At 40.7% G+C, this 15,693-nt stretch overlaps 1 long non-coding RNA gene across 1 annotated transcript in view; it reads right to left on the minus strand.

The window, feature by feature from the left end:
• LOC120750502 (uncharacterized) overlaps window positions 1-14,334 on the minus strand; it is a 31,190-nt gene extending 16,856 nt beyond the window's left edge. The window contains exon 1 of the long non-coding RNA XR_005700021.1: window positions 13,573-14,334. This is a non-coding gene — a long non-coding RNA (uncharacterized LOC120750502). The remainder of the gene's footprint in view (window positions 1-13,572) is intronic.
• Between the last annotated feature and the right edge of the window lie 1,359 nt (window positions 14,335-15,693).

A 15,693-nucleotide genomic window follows, 5' to 3' on the forward strand; every position in this document is an offset into this window, starting at 1 on the left:
TAAAGTAGCTTTTAAAACAAAGTATTGCCACACATTAAATTACAAATATATCCTTCTTAGGGGGCAGGGGGGGTGGGGGGGGGGGGGTGTGTTTGTTTTTTGTTGGTTTTTTTTTTCCCTTAGGGATTACATCTACTATTTATGATGGTTTCTTTCATTTGCATGTGTATTTTGGGACTTTCACAGAAGCAACTGATTGCTGCATTCATTGTGATTTATGTGCAAAGGGAAGCATATTCATATTAAGCATATAATGAGAGACCTGGAACAGTCTGGAATTAGTTTACATTTTGCTGACAATCACAGTGACTTTGGCAACAGATTTTAGATGACTTTGACATCCACATCTAAACCACATGCGATAGCCAGTCTCAGCCTCCACCCAATTGTTGATCTTTTAAAGCAGTGAATATAAGATAAAGATCTGTTGTGGTTCTCTTCTCAGCTCTCCATAACATTTCATAAATAGGTCAGTTTTAGCATGTTTTTATAAATTGATTCCCCTTCTGGGAATGCTTGGCTGTGATAAACAGTTCTTTCCAATTAGTTTGGGAGTTTGGATTTTTTTTTTTTTTTTTTTTTTAATAGTTAGGGACTGCTATTACAGCTAAAAATATTTTAAGTGTAAGTATCTGCTAAGTCAAGAAGTCATCTGCTAAGTCATTTTTATGTCTGTTAGTGACAGATGAACAGCAAACGCCTGCTCCTGTTCACTTTAAAACAATATTTCCGTCTCTATGCATGTGGACGTCACTTTTTAGACAATACACAGCAAAATGAAGATCTAGTGGGGAACACAGTGCCCACTACCATGAGCCATTTCAGCCATAAGGAAGGAATGATTTAGGCCAATGAGGCTTCTTTGGTTTTTAAACCCTGACTTTACAGGCATCTACAGGATCAACTATGTTTTGTCTTATTTGCTTTAGAAGTCATTCTGTTGGCTTACCGACTTGTACATTCCTTTAGATGCCAGCTATCCTTTTAATTCTCACTAATAACGCATTTTATTTGATTTTGTTGTCAAGTCCATTTCCAATTTGCATGGAAAGTCATATCAACTGGTGAATAGTCATCCAATAACCTCCATCAGCAATGAGTGGCACAAGATGAATCAGATGCAAGAAATGGTAAGAAATCACCACACAGGACACAGTGGAATTCTAGGTTTTCAGCCATTATTTCTCATCTTGATGATTGTATCTTTCTTCAGAATACTCAGCAGAAAGATGGTGACAAATCTTGTGTCTTGACTCCTACTTTATCATATCATTGAAGCTTGAGGGAAGAGACAGAGTCTCCGAGTCTAGCTCTGCAGCTCAGTTTGTGGTAGGTTAGATCTGACAGCAGATGGAATCCCTGAGACATGTCAATTTAATTTTAGGTTGTGTGTCTAATGCACATGTTGCCAATTACAGTGGTGTATGATGTCTTTCTAGAGAGGAGGTCTTTCCTCTCCCACTGGGTGAACATGCTAAGGATAAATTTTGCAAAAGTGGTAGGTTTTTTGGGGGGTTTTGTTTGTTTGGTTGGTTGGGGGTTTTTTGTTTGTTTGTTTGTTTGTTTGTTTTTGGGGTTTTTTTTTGTTTTGTTTTTTTGTTTTTTGTTTTTTGTTTTTTGTTTTTTGTTTTTTGTTTTTTGTTTTTTAAATCTGGCCTCAGTCATGTTTTAACAGCCTACATCAATAGGGGTATACCATTCAAAAATTATTTCTGACTCTCCAGAAACAAGAGATGCCTCTCCGTCTACTCTCTTATCCAGTCCCTTAGGAGTAGTGCACTAAAACTCCCAGAAACTGAACAAAACCTCCAGGTTTCAGATGGACATTAGAGTCAATGTGGCTGTACAGTTTTGATCAAGCAAGAAACTTCAAATTTCATTTGCTAGCATCCCAAGACCACACATAGGAGGAAACAAAAATCCCAAAATGGGCTCTCAAATGAAGGTTAAGACCCAGATTAGTGCTATCTAGCTCCTCCCTCAGTGGAGAAAAACACAGAAGAAACAGGAAACTGTTGGTGTCCAAGTCAATCTACTGTTAAATGCAGGACAGCTTCTGACAGCACTTTTCCTAGGAAAGAGGAGGAGTGACATTTCCCTAATCAAAGTCTTTTAGCCCTTGAGAGCAATGAAAGGAAGTTCTGCCTAGCAGAGTGAGGCAAATCCTTTGCTAGAGAAACCGTGGTAATTATCGAACTGCTGGGTAATTTTGTTGATTGAGAAAATATCATACCTATTGCTGGTTTTATGTTCTCCATTCTAAAAATACCTTGCCTGTTTTCCTCCCTATCCCATTACTTCTGGAAGCCTCCACTCCCACTCACTGCATCGACCTGGCTCCACAACCACACCAAACCATCACAGACAAGACTCCAGATGAAACTTCCACCAAACTTTCTTTTAGCAGGAGGGTATAAAAATCATTGCTCTTCTTCCTAAGGAATATATTCATTATTCAACATCCATAATTCCCAATTTTAAACATTGTCCTACAGACATAATAAAAGGTTGAAATTATTGCATCCCTAAGATTTTTAAGCATGTGAAATAAGATGTTTTTGCTGTATAAACAAAGACTTCAAGTGTCCATTTTAACTGTGTATTCATAAGTCTCAGAGTCAAGAGACCCATCCCTGACCCACTCCACAGGCTGTCACCTTTATAGATTCAGAAGCATGTTATCTAAAAAACCAACAGCCGTGAGCAATTTGGATGCTACTCTTAAGAAAATAAAGGACATTGAAGCTGGGCTTTCTAGAGCTCAAACCTATCATTCAACCTTTGCATTAGCAAGAAATAATAAACTTGTATGACCAACATATAACTCACGCTGATGCCAGCCTAAGTAGACATCATGTCTATAGAACACCTATAAAAATTTAAGTAGAACAATTTGTATTTGCATATAATGTAGATAAAATGTCAAAATATTTAAGTAAAAGTATTTTATCCTCCTTTTCAAACTGATTTTTGCAACAGAAGCCTGGGTGTGGACATTGACCCAAAAATAGACTCCGAGACATTCCAACTTGACTGTAAACCCTTCAGCATGATCATGATTTTTGCTTCTGAATACAAGGATATTTGTTTGACCCTGGCAAGACACTACTCTGTGTCTGGAATTAAAGAGAAAAAAAGTAAGACATCTGGCTTCTGATTCGCTGACACAAGTGAAATGACCAAGCACCATCCATCCAGCCACCATGAGTACAATAAGTTAAGCTTCACCTCTGTTGCAAAGTCTAACTCTAAACACTACTTTTTCTCCTGCCAAATGACCCCTTTCTACAAGTTCCCAAGTTTCACAAGAAAAAGGGCAAGATGCAAACTGTGTTCAAGTCCAACTTGAAACTGACCCAGTTGGAATAAGAGAAGAGAATAAACTGCCACCCACACACAGTTTTCAAGCAGGAAATAAAATTCAATTGTTTTATTTATGTATATTTATTTTTTTATAAGTATCTGCATTGTCTACTACCAGAGAACAGTTGTCTGGGTGTTAGGCTGGGGAAAACACTGCAATTCATTTTGTATAGAAATATCCTTTTGCTGTTTTCATTAATTAATATCATCAAGCCACAATTTCCATTAAGTTTCCTGGCATAGTGGATTCAGATACCAGCTTCAAAGGAGTCATATATGAGTATTTGTGGAACCCAGAAGAGCAAAAATATTAATTTGAAATATTACTCACACATCTAATCAGGACAAAGGAATATTGCCAGGCAGCCAGTCCAGCCAGTGACAGTTTGAAAAGCAAATATTGGCTGTCCACACACAATTTACATAGCAAAGATCATTTGGACAACATAAACACTAAAATACTCTCATATAGTAAATATTTGTTCATTAATTTGACTAATTTTGCATTATGCTTTAAACAAATGTTCTGAATATATTTTCATTTTCTCCACTTTTGTCAAACTTCTGTTACAGATTGCTGTATCTATGTTATGGACAAACACAAAGCCACATACTATGTAGCTTCATAAGCTGTGCATATAGAAGCATCAGTGCTAAGTAAAAAGAGTGCTTGGTTTGATTAAAGTGTTTTCATTAATTTTCTAATTCATCCTAGATCACAAATGTTGTTGATTTTGGTATCTCTTCAAGACACGCTATCTAAAACATTGACTTCATGTGGATGGGTATCGAACTTGTAAGTTGTCACTGCAAACTGTTTCTATGACAAAGAGATTAAAAGAATACAGGAAAAAAATCTCAAATTTAAGTATTGTTAGATGGTCTATTCTATAAAGTGATCAAACCAATCTTTGGTGCAACCAACTCACAATTGCAAAACCAATGCCAATTTTGTAGCAAATTTCTTTTTGGCAGATCAATCCTTACTTCACACCAGCAGAAAAGGTGGAAGAGTTAAACCTAAGATTGCCTTCCTCAAGTAGCTTGTCAGCATTTTGAGGGATTAATTCTTCCCGAGATCCAAAAAGTCTTGAAACTTTCCCTGAGGTAGTTGAGAAAAACTGTAAGCTCTACCATCTAGAAAAAATGTTCCCCACAGGTCAAAAATGATATGTGAAAGCAGCCAAGGAGCCATGCATGTGCCTATTCATACATGCACATTCAGACAAGAATTACTGCCCTCACCAGTGCCATATTCAAGACTAGTACATATTCTCAACAAGATTCGGTAGCTCTTGCTTCTGAGAGCAGCAACAGAAAAAATACCCCAAAGATGGATACTTACTATTTTGGAAATTGAGAGCCAGACACAGCATGTCTTAATCACCTTTCAGTGTCCAATTTATTAATTTTTCAATCAAAAGTACAGGTTATAAATTCAGGATGTGTTGTTTTAAAAGTCTTTTTTATGCCTATAAAACTAGGCAGAAGAAGCATTCTAGATAGTGTTGAAATATCTCCATAAAGTGAATAATTTCACCCTAAATATATTTAAGCTATATTTCTGCTTGTTTTTTTTTTAATTTATGTGATTTTCTTTGTTTATATAAATATGCCAATTTTTCTTGCAAAGGTGTTTCAACACTTGAACTTTTTGTAAACTGTTCACTTTCAATCTGTTATTTAAACTTTTTACCTGTGTTCCAAAAAGCTATTCTGCAATGAGTTTTTGAATGCAGATCAGGAAAAAAACCTTTTTTAAGGACTAAACTGATTTATATCTTCATTAAGTCAAAGGTATTTATTTGCATTTTTCCTTGTTTTGTATCTTGACATAAAAAAAAAAAAAGGGGGGGACACACGGATCTCCCCATGCAGATCTCCACCCACCTTGAGAAATAAAATATTATTTACATGAAGCACTATTATCAGTTTTTGATCCACTGAGATTTTTGATGACCAGTTTAACAGTTAATAAATTTTCCTTCCACAAAGAGACAGCAAATGGAGAAAACAGCATCTCAGAATTTTCTTTCGATTTGGCAGTGTTTCACTGTTGAAGTTTACTAAAGAGTACAAGCAAATACATCAGTATTGCAATGAGAGCCTGATGCAAAACTTTGCACATCTCAGGCTGACCTCCCAGTCCTTTATCAGCATAAAATCTAAAGGCAGGAACTTAAAATGCAGTTTACATGACTTCTCTTACCCTGGCCAGGAATGGGCTAATTCACATTCTGAGGTACTGCAGCTTGCTTTCTCCATAGCTGGGTTTTCATTACAGCAGTTGGTACATTGACTCATAGGGTTCAGCGTCTGAATTAGGATTCTAGCCAAAGACAGAGTTGCTGTGCCACAGCACCCTCTGCAAAGCAGCAAATGATGCTGGATGCCTGGACATTTTAACATTAGTGAATCTGCAGCATTCATTTATTAGCATAACAAGGCCGTGCTGCTGACCTAGTTTGCTCGTTAAATTAGTGGAAGTTGGAGAAACTAAAAAGAAAATCATAGAGGGGTTTCATTTCTGTGCCTACTTGGTTGGATCAATAATTCCTTTTATTTTCATTTCTTTTCTCCTGGCTGTATGACCAGATGAATTTGTTTTAGATTATTTTCCTATTAACTAAAATTTCCCAGAGGTTCCTGTTACTTGCATTCAGCTATTTCAGTAGCAGATATAACACTGCACTGGATACACCATCTACTGAAACAATGAAGTTGTAAGGAAATCAGACACAGGTTCTTTACAGATGTTTGACCTAAAGCATACTGGAGTTGCCAAATCCACCTTTGGGTCACACTCTTCTCCATCTGGAGATCTACAAACACTGGTCCAAACACAAGGAGTGATTTATAAACTGGGTACCCTCCTGAAAATAACAATCATGAATTTAAGTTCCAAAATCTATGCTGTGAGTGCTAAACACCTGCAGCCAACAAAGACTTTAGTTGGGACCTTCTGGCACTTTGTGGCTCTGAAAACTGGAACACCATGAGTTTGGTGCTTATATGTTAATTTTAGAAGTTTGGCTTTGGAATTCTAACTTTCAAATCCCTGTTCACACCTCCAGGTTTAGTCAAGCCTCTCTTGATCTTTTTCTTCCATATTGTGCACAGTAGCAGGAATTGGTCTGAGAAATATGCCAGGGCCAGACAGACTTGTATCCATAATTTCTGCTTCTTTGTTTGGCCTTGGAATTGCCCAGAGGAGGGGCTTGTTCTCTTATTCACCACTCAGCCCCTTCTGATATATCTCCCGCACCAGAGTGTCAGCAGCAATGAGAGCTCTGTACTTATGATCAGCTTTATCTGTGCTTATTCTACTTTTGCAAGATTGCTATTGAAGGGAACTTGGTCTCCTACTCACCCCAGGAGAACAGGACAGTATATTCCATCCACCTGGGGATAAAATGCCTGTCTTGTTAAAATCATGATAACCGTAAAATAAATATTTCTCCCAAAGTCAGAAGAAAAAAAATCCCCACCTGGTAAGGAATACGAGACATCAGTAAACAAGACAGAAGGTCTTAAGCTATGTTTGAGACTTAAACTCTGTGCCAGAGGAAAAGAAAAGGAGGCCTCTTGGATCACAAAGTTCTGACTAAAAGGCAGCAAGCATGGAGTCCTTCTTGCTGACGGTTTTATACTGGTGAAATCTTTGCAGGAGCTTTGTGCTGTTTGCATAATATGATAATCAAGCAGCTACCAGTTCAGCGGAAAAGTTGTGTTCCAAAATATTAACATCTCCATCTGATTTCCCCTTCTCCAGTGAAGGGAATTACTTTTATTACTCTTCATGTAGTTTATGTACTTCATTAGGTCCATTGGAAAGCTAAGGAAACTGAGCCGTTCGTTTAAACATTGAGGTGCAGGAAAAAGGGAGTTTGATGAAAACACTGTGTCTCTGTGAATTTTCTTCCTGCCCCATTTTGAAAATCTAGTTTCATTTTTGCAGCACTTTGAAATAGACTTATTACTCCATTGAGGGAAATAAACAGCTGGAAATAAACATTTCTCAACTGCTGGAGAGACACTAACTGTTTCCTAAGCCATATCCAAGTGGTCACCAAATAAAAGCATACGGGAAAACCAATTCTTGGCCTGGATCTAAGTCTGTGCTAATGAAGAAATCAACAGTAGAGGACTGGGTGAGTCATTCTTCTTTAAGGATCATCAAATATCCAGCTTCTTAATTATTTATTGGTTGCTAAGACCAGCAGCCAGCACTGTGCTCAGAGTTGTTCAGGGCAGCCTTCACCACACAGTCTAAATCTGGCATACCAGCAGTATCCAGCAACTCACTGGATGTTCAGTAGACAGCCAGCAATGCACTTGAGGGGTGGTGAAAGCAGAGATGTTTGTAAAGTGTTAGAGAAGTTGTTTTCCAAGCAAAGTGCATTTTAAGGAACACAAAAATATGTACACAATAGGCACCAAAAGAATTAACTGACGGTTGTAATGGTTTTAATTTAATAAAACCAGGCAGAAATACCAATTAATGTAGGGGTTTTAGTGTTAATATTTTTGTGGGAGGGAGCGATCAGGAGAAAAAATAAACAAGGCAGGCTTAAGCTTAAAAATGAACGAACAAAGTTTTATTAACATATATTAAAAGACTGAGAAAAGAAAAAAAAGTTGAGAAATAAGAAAAACTTAAACTAAAACAGAATGATACCTTAAAACACGCTTTTTTCCTCTTACAAACTATTAACTTTACATAACTTAGGTTTTTTAGTCAGTTTCACTACTTAGACATAACTACTCATTACTTTAGGAGAAGAGTCCTTCTAAGATCTTTTTATGAAGACGTTTGCTACAAGACAAAATAGTCCAGTGCTCCCAATGTCACACACCTGCTGCCGCCTGGAATTTTTGCAGATTGTGATGTTCTATCTGCAGAGCTTCTTAGTGTATCTGGGGTATTATTTACTAATACTTCTTCTGATTTAAAATTATCTTTGTCTCAAAAGGCTGAGACCGCCTTTTTGACTCAGGAGTGGGGGTTTTAAAGTTCCCAAATAAGTTTCTATTACATCAGTCCTTCATTTTGATTAGAATAGCATTCTACTCAAATAATACTAAGATGCTGCAAAGAACAGTTAATTTCTTAATAATTTACTTTAGAAAAGTCCAGTTAAAAATGTCCACTTCTTCAATCCTATTCCAATATTATTAGTTTTTTCACTTCTCATCTAACTGACTTCATGCAGTGTCTGTTCCATGTATCCAGCAACTCACTGGATGTTCAGTAGACAGCCAGCAATGCACTTGAGGGGTGGTGAAAGCAGAGATGTTTGTAAAGTGTTAGAGAAGTTGTTTTCCAAGCAAAGTGCATTTTAAGGAAGACAAAAATAAGTACACAATAGGCACGAAAAGAATTAACTGACGGTTCAAAGGGAAGTCATTGCAAGTGGCACATTCTTGATGGTCTGTGATTCTCCTTCTGACACCGATGATGTTATTTCTCATGTCCCTCTCAAGACCACTTACATAAACCCAGTTTCACATGTGTAAAGGGATAGGGAAAGGAGCCTGCCAGCCTGTAGCCAATATAGTTTCACTCATAACACAAAATTTCCATCTGAAGTGAAAAAAAAAAAAAATCATCTTGGGAAAAAAATAAAGAATTTTGTTAAAGTTCAGATCAAACAATTCCAAAACAAAAACAAAAATAAAAGTGTGTAATTAGCTGCCCCATCACCATGCTCAGTTACAATGAAATGCAACTCACAAGAAAAAAAAAAAATCCTTAACCCTCATGACAGTATGGCCAGTTACAGCAACCCTTGGGCAGATCCCAGTGACACCAGCTGAACGTCAGACTGGAAGAGGCACCAGCATGAGGCTGCAGGTGCTCTCTGCATGCAGCAGAAACATCCAGGAAAGAGGAAGATGTGCAGAACAGAGGTGGCTGTGCCTGAAACACTGAAGTGGCCTCAGCAGCCTAAGTTTGGGAAGAAACATGGGGAATTCTTGAGGTTTGAGTTTGACTAATATGAGATGGAAGATTCCTAGGCAGAGGAATAACCCCACAGCCCTGTATAGCTGTGTATTGCTGATATCCTGCTTTGTTCTATGACATGCAGTGCAGTCCTCCCTCTGGACGTGTCTGACCAGCCTCGAGGGCTGTGGCAGGTGAGGAAGGAAGGCAGGATTGGGAACACACTCATCATGGGTCTGTTCCAAAGGGTGGCGTTTAGCACACAGAGCCCTCCTTCCACATATGACTTTAGATGGAATCTGTTTTACCTATTTTTATATTTCCTTACTGGGAAGTTTTCTCCTCGCTTCTCTGAAAATGTACCTGAGACTTTTTTTTTTTTTTTTTTTTTAGCTTAGTACTGAATTCCTGGAAAATGAATAGATAAAAAACAAACCCCAAAATAATTTCCAAGACATATATAAACTGAAATATCTTTACATACATTTGGAAGAAAGCCATGTTGTGTCTGGACAATCCTTGAAAGGATAAAAAAGTTGTTAAATAGATTAATCATTCACTCATTAAATGTGATTTGAGCAGCTCCAGTTTGAAACCAAAAGGCTATAGAGAAAAAAGGTATCATGACGAGAGAAGGCTGGAAATTTGAAACAAGTGAAGAAAGCAAGAGGATGAAGAAATGAATTTATTCAGAGACTCGAAAAAAGAAAGATTTATAGTGAATTTCATTCACTAACTTGAGCTTGATGAAAAAGACCAGAAGGTAGCAAAAAATGCTCAGATTAAATAAAGTTTCAGCAGCATGCAGGCAAATTAAAATGGAGCTGCATAAGAGGCAGAAACACAGATTGAAATGGGCAGGACAAGAATTCTATCAACACTGAGGAAGAAAAAGATGAGAGACAGAAGTATTAGAATTGTAAATTAAAAAAAAAAATCTGAGAAATAAAGATTGAAGAAGGAAAAAAGAAAACTGAAAAAACAAAACAAAACAAAACAAAAACAAACAAAACAAACAAACCAAACAAAACAAACAAACAAAAAAACCTGACTGTCGAGTCTCTAGTACAAGTTGGTGTATCCTTTTGAAAAGCTGGTAACAATTTCTTTTTTCCTCTCTCCTAAATGGCATACAGACCAATAGGAACAGAAGAGAAAGTGGTAAATTAAAACTTAGCAAAATTAAGAATAGGCAAAAAAGTGATAGTTGGTATCAATAGTATGGATTATGTGGCTGCAGCAAATCCATCACTAGGCCTAATTCCCAACTTTAGCTGTAAAACTAGAACAGCTCTGTTTGATTCAGTCAAGTTGCTGTAAAGGAGATGAACAAACCCATAAACTCAGATTTCATTATTACATACATATAATGTAAAAAATATTAAAAATTAAATATGACTTCCATAACTCAAAGATCTAGTAAAGACAGAAGACACATTAGAAATTAGGAAAAGAGCTATGACGTCCATCCTATGGGAAACAATTGAGGTCCCTCCTATGACCAGAACACATGTTCTACTCAGACTTATCAGTACAGTCCTCTAGTTGTTCAAACTGACTTGTTCCTTAGAAGGTGCAATAATAACACAGCATGAACTGACCTTGAAATAATTTAACTGATTAGTGGTGACAAACTCTGTAGACAAACTTTTGGTAATCACTGACACCGATCAGATTGTTGGTTTATTTTTCAATAGCCATGTCAGGAACTCTAATGCTATTATAAGCTTTTGTATATGTTTGGTGCAAGGTCAGACTCCAGCTAAAACATAGGAGTAAAGTGTAGGAGGAGTCAGCATCAGCAGCCAAGTCACAGGTGGGGGACAGAATGCCCCTTTTTAGTGAACTACCACATTCTTATCAGCTGTAACTGGTAGTGGAATTACAGCCCCAGAGAGCAGCTTAGAGGAAGATGTGAACTGGAGGTGGCAGAGACGTTTGACCATGACAGGGACCATGGAACAGCCAGGTCTGATAAAGGGCAGAGGGAACAGCCCCAACACAGCCCTGTGCTGAAGCCACTGCTTTGCTCGCAGGCCTCCTCCTGCTGCTCCTGCAGGGCACTGTCCTCTGTCATGGAAATGAGTCTGCTGGGGATCAGTGGCTCCTGCACTGAGCCTGTGGACAAATGCAGAGCTCCATCAAAAGCTGGGAACATTTTAGAGCAACTAGGCTGCTCTTTCTTTGAAGTTCAGCTGGATGCTGAGCACACATCGGCTGCTCCTTGAGTTTAAATAAGGTAAACTTGACTGTGCAAAACAAATCAATGGCTTTGCTTGTGTCTCCCAGACTGAGAACTGGTTGTTCCAAGGGAAGGGAAGCTTTCTTCACTGCTGCAGCTCTCTGAGCAGTTAAATATGCATGTGGCCAAACTTGGTCCTTGTAAAACCCAATTGACTTCATTCAAAAAACTCCTATAAAGATGACTGATGTCATTGGAGTCCCACCAGGGATGAATTTGGCCCATGCCACTCCTCCTGTGTAGTCACTGGATAGGAATGTAGAGAAGAATACTGGGCTCTAGGACTCCATCTCAACAAAACTGCCAGGGCTGGAAAAGAATTACACGTGAATATAAATTTGTTGTACACACTCCATTAGATGCCCCAGATCAGCCCCTGCTTTCACTTGCCCTCGTACAAATTGGAGTTTCTCCTTTCACTACTGATGGTTGAGCAGGGGTTTCTACACAAGTGTGCCAAGTCTCCTGGGAGCAAAATCAGCAGCATTACCCCCAATTTACAGATAAAGAAACTGAAACAGGGAGCCAAAGTGATTTGCTTCAGTTTACTTGTGGTGACAGAGGTAGAAAAGGTATTGAAACTACTTGTGGCTCCTCGCCACTAAAGCCATGTATTCCTGTGATAGATCTTTTTAATTTCCCTCTCCTTTCCCCATCTCCCTTCTCCCCTGCCCCCAACCCCATCCACATTGTCTCTAGCCACAAAACTGGGAAGCTGGGATTAATCCATCCCTAGGGAAACTGGGATTAATATACAACTCATGCGGAACCTTTAAAAGCCCAGTGATTTGTGGTCTGCTTTTCAGAGGCACATGCAATCCACAGCTGAAAAGTAACTATTTGCTGTTCCAGTGCGCATTCTGAGAGAGGCTTTTGCTCTGTTTCATGAATGTACACTGAAGACCCCATCTGACAGGATTTCTTCCTGCATCCAACAAAAAAAAAAAAACAACAGGCTTAGTAGGCTGTGCAGGATCAGGCTCTTGCGGAGTACTAACAGTTTATGGGCAGGAAAAGAATGACTGGAATGCAAAGGGGGGCAGGGAAAGAGAGCAAGAGATGTGCCAACATATCTTTATGTTTTCCTTCTGTAACTGGAAATGGTTAAAAAAAATAATTAAAAGAAAAAAAGTCTGTGTTTCCCTTATAAATCTTGCAGGAAGAGGCAACTAGAGTCAGGTGCTGGTTTTTACTCTTGAAAACTCCCATTCAGTGATGTTTTTATGATGAAAATGCAAAATTTAAAGCAACTGTGAAAACAGAATCAGCTCTCGATTGGCAGACAGAGGCCTAAGTAAGTTTTATTCACTGCATGAATGTCAGATTAAAACACGTGCAAAGATAGAAAAGAAAAAGAAAGAGAGAAGGCAATTAATCATTTAAATTGTGATACTGATTCAAAAGGCACATTTCCCATCTAATTCCTTTCATTTATTTTGGGGTTTAGTACAACTTATCTATTCTGACTGTCATGATTTCATCTCTACTTTGCTTTCCTTGGAATTGCTGAACAGATACTGCCTAGCAAATTTCAAAACACTGGAGGGAAAAGGCAAACTGTTCCCCCATGCAGCTGGGAGCTTGACCAGATAGATAGCCTTTGTTAGCACCAGGACAAAATTGGCCTTCTGGGAGGAGGAAATACACACACATTTAAGTGTAGTACAGGTGACATTAAGAGGTTGTATGTGCATCTTGTGCTCGTCATGCCCATGTAGTTTTAATACATCTGTATTTCTAATTATGTCAGTTCTGCAGTTCTGGAGGTTTGGGTTGGTTGGTTGGGGTTTTTTTGTTGTTTGGGGTTTTTTTGTTTGGGGTTTTTTGGGGGGGGGGGTTTGTTGTTTTTTTTTAATTGCACATAAAAATGCAGGTCCCAAGAAATTCTTGGCAGTCAGATCACCAGGCTTCAGCTTTTAAAATGAACCTTTCTCATATCCAGCTGGGAGGAGTGGTTTCTCCACCTTTGCGACCCCGCAGCTCTAATGGTTCCCAGGAACCAGTAACTGACTCGGTTTCTTACCTTGCCACGGGTGTTTCAGTTTCCCAGTGTTAAGGAGACGGTAGAGCGAGCGTGGGAAAGCCTCGATGGAGTGACCTGAGTCCCTCCCTCCCTGTGGACCCGACTCGGATTTCTGCCTCGTCGTTACGATCCCTGAAAACCTGGTTCCAGGCGGCAGTCCCTTTACTTTCTCGCTCGGCGACAGGATCCCGGGTGCATCCTTGCTCCCTTGCTTGATGCCAGGAGCGGCACAAGAGGGACGGGGAAGATGATCGGGGATTTTCTCTCCGATTTTCCGTTTAGAAGGGCCCGAAGGAGGATGAAGCACCCAGCCTTCAGGCTGCCCCTAAACGCCGCGTCAGTGCTCGGGGCTGCAGGTCCTCCCTCGGCGAGGCGCGGGCTGCGGTGCCCCTGGCCCGGCTCGTCTGGGGCGGCTGACGCGTCCCACGGAGCGCTCCGTGGCAACGACCCACGCCGGGGAAACGCGGACTCTCCTGCGGGGATTGTGCAAGGCAATCCCTCCAAACCCCCACGGAGGACCGGGGAGTGGCGCGGGAAACACCTTCAAATTGCCTCCGAGAAAAGCTGCCGAGCGAACATCCCGGCCCGGCTCGGCTGCGGAGGGATGGATGGATGGTCTCCTCTCTCCAGCCGGGCTCCGCGCATGAGAAGCCGGCGGAGCGGCGCGCAGCGCTCCGCGCTCGTCCCGCCCTCCTCCCGCGCAGGGCCAGCCCCGGCTGCCTGCAGGTTACTGCGGATTTCCCCCGCACCCCTCGCTTACTGCTTTTCAGATGCCAAAACCAAAAGTCTTCAGGCGGTGTGGGAAGCGAGTGGCGGGTGGGAAGCAAAGCCGAAGCAAGCCTGCTTCAAACTCTGCCCATGCTCCCAAGCCCCCGGAGCTGGATGCCGGCACAAGCGACATTTCGCATCCCGAGCTCCCCGAGGGCCTTCCCACGCTGGAGGTGGGTCCGCAGCCCGTCCTGCGAGCGCCTTTTCATTAGTTGCGGTGCGCTCGAATGGGTGTCCAATAAATAAGAGGGGGAGAGAGAGAGAGGTTTCACCCCCCTCCCCTTATATTAAATGAGTTACAACAGCACCTTTTTTTCCTGACCTTGATAGAATTCTTTGACCAAATAAAGAAATAATTACTAAAAGCAGCAGGGGGGAAGGGGAAAGGAGCCGCACTGGACCGGGCGGCTGGCGTCGATGAGCATCCGCGCCGCGGCCGCGCAGGAGCCGCTGGGCAGCTCCGAGGTCACCTCCGCCGCATCGCTAATTTGCGAAAGAAGAGGCTTCTCTTATCGCGGGGGCACTGACTTGTGACGGGAGGAGGAAGGTTTACGGTTTTTGCCCAGAGGACGAGAAAGGACGGTGGCCAGAGGCGCTTCAAAGGCTCGAGCGGACGCCCCAGCACTGAGCTCTCTCCCCCGTCTCGATCCAAAGAGGTTTCGCGGTGGAATAAACATCTCTGATCTAAGACAGCTGCCGGGAATCAAAGGCCGCCCCGATCAGCGCGGAACCGGCCGAAAATGTGGCTGAAAAACGCCCGCTCCTGACAAAGGCAGGAATGGGGGTGCGAAGGCGTCTCTCCCCGCAGCGCCTCCAGGCTCCGAGAGCTGCAACAGTTCACCCATTACTCATCTGATTTGTTTTATAACACTTCTGACACCTAATCTTATCAGCTAATACCCGGGATTTAGTTACCCAAGACGGTTTTCTTTTTCTTCACTAGCAGCAAAATTATTTGACTCTCCGCAGATGTTTACTTTTGTCAGCCTTAAGAAAAGAAAAGGAAAGGGAAAAAAAAAAAAAAAAATTAAAAAGGGGGGGGGGGGGGCGGTAGAGAAGAAAAGGAAAATTAGAAGGGGGAAAGCTAATGCATAGAAAAAAGACCCAGAAATTGGTAGAAAAAATGGTAGAAACAACCACCGAGGGAACAAAACTTAACTAAGGGGGGGGGAAAAAATCAAAAAATAAATAGGTTCTGAATATTGACAAAGAGAGTTTACCAGGGAAGAGATCAGAAACCAAATGAATGCATATGTAGTCCATGCAGACTTGCCTGTAAAATAACAATTTATTTTAATACTTAAAAACCACACACAATCCAGTGATAAATGTCAATTACCAATAATCAGCATA

The sequence above is a fragment of the Hirundo rustica genome, chromosome 3 (genome assembly GCF_015227805.2).
Source record: "Hirundo rustica isolate bHirRus1 chromosome 3, bHirRus1.pri.v3, whole genome shotgun sequence".
Taxonomy (NCBI): Eukaryota; Metazoa; Chordata; class Aves; order Passeriformes; family Hirundinidae; genus Hirundo; species Hirundo rustica.